This window comes from Meleagris gallopavo, unplaced genomic scaffold, assembly GCF_000146605.3.
Source record: "Meleagris gallopavo isolate NT-WF06-2002-E0010 breed Aviagen turkey brand Nicholas breeding stock unplaced genomic scaffold, Turkey_5.1 ChrUn_random_7180001862930, whole genome shotgun sequence".
Taxonomy (NCBI): domain Eukaryota; kingdom Metazoa; phylum Chordata; class Aves; order Galliformes; family Phasianidae; genus Meleagris; species Meleagris gallopavo.
The window spans coordinates 1-1,607 of NW_011128473.1; the positions used below are offsets into that span (position 1 = coordinate 1).

Sequence of the window (1,607 nt, forward strand, 5' to 3'; positions counted from 1 at the left end):
GCGCCCGCCCCGGCTCCGCTCCTCGCAGGGGTCACTTCCGGCCGAGCACTTCCGGGGGGCGCGAGCGGAGAGCGCGTGCTCGGCGATGGGGGCGGGCCTACAAATTGCAGACGCGAGCCTTGAGCGAGAGAGGGCGGGGCTTTGGGGCGGAGCGCGGATGGTGATTGGCTCCTCGGAGGGGGCGTGGTTTGAATGACTAATGAGCTTGGTTCGAGGCCAACAGAGGACGTGGGATGAGGCGGTGTGGGCGTGGTTTGTCCAGGGTGGGCGGATCTTAAGGAAACCATGGGCAAATTAATCGGGGCGTGGCTTATGGTAAGTGGGCGTGGCTAAAGGCAAACGTACAAAATAGGGAGGTCAGGAGGGGCGTGGCTTGTGCGGAGTGGGCGTGGCTTGGTGCAAAAAGACTGGGTAAATCTATGGTGCGTGGCTTGTGCCAGTGGGCGTGGCTTAACTGAAGGAGAGAACGTGTGCACGCCAAATGAGGGCGTGGCTTGTACTGAGTGGGCGTGACTTTTTGTGCCGAGTGGGCGTGGCTTACATGCACTAGAGAATGCGTACAAACCAATGGGGGCGTGGCCTGTGCGGATTGGGCGTGGCTTAACGGTATTAAAGATTCTGGGCCGGACCAATGGGGGCGTGACTTGCATGGGGTGGGCGTGGCTTGAGGCGCGGGGGGGCGTGGCCTGCAGCACCCCATTGTAAACAACCCCCGGTTTCCTGTAGGCCCTACAAAAATCCCAACCAGCCCCCAATCAGCCCCATAACAGCACCCAACGACAGCAGCACCAGGCTTTAATGGGCGCCCAAGGGCTCCGGAGGTCCTCCAACAACAGCCGTGTTCCCGCAGGTCCTCCAATAACAGCCTCACACATCCAGGTCGTCGTCGGGGTCCTCGGGGTCCTCCGGGGGGGCGGGGATGGGGTCCCCCCGCAGCAGCTCTGCTCTCCTGGGGGTGGAGGACTGGGTTGGACTGGGACGGACTGGGTTATACTGGGTTATACTGGGATGCACCCGGCCATATGGGGGTGTACCGGGCCATATTGGGCCGTACTGGGCCATACTGGGCCGTGCTGACCTGTACTGGGATGGACCGGGACAGACTGGGTCACACTCGGTTGTACTGGGTCGTACTGGGTCATACTGGGCCACGCTTGGTTATACTGGGCTTTACCAGCCCATACTGGTCTATACTGGTCTATACTGGACCGTACTGGGGCCATGCTGGGTCATACTGGGATCGTAGTAGCCCATACTGGGCCATAGTAGGCTATACTGGTCTCTATTGGTCCATACTGGGTCATACTAGATCATACTGAGCCATACTGGTCCATACTGGTCCATACTGGTTTCTATTGGTCCATACTGGGCCATACTAGATCATACTGAGCCATACTAGTCCATACTGGTCCATACTGGTCTCTATTGGTCCATACTGGGCCATACTAGATCATACTGAGCCATACTAGTCCATACTGGTCCATACTGGTCTCTATTGCTCCATACTGGGCCATACTAGATCATACTGAGCCATACTGGGGCCATACTGGGCCATACTGGGACTCACCGTGCGGCACTCAGCAGATACGGGGGGGGCGGCCGGAGCC

At 58.9% G+C, this 1,607-nt stretch overlaps 1 long non-coding RNA gene across 1 annotated transcript; it reads right to left on the bottom strand.

Annotated features, from left to right (window-relative positions):
- Positions 1–778: 778 nt before the first annotated feature.
- LOC109364494 lies at positions 779–1,607 on the bottom strand. The gene is made up of 2 exons (XR_002110425.1): positions 1,568–1,607; positions 779–949 (listed from the first exon to the last, which is right to left on the bottom strand). It is a non-coding gene; the product is annotated as an uncharacterized LOC109364494 (long non-coding RNA).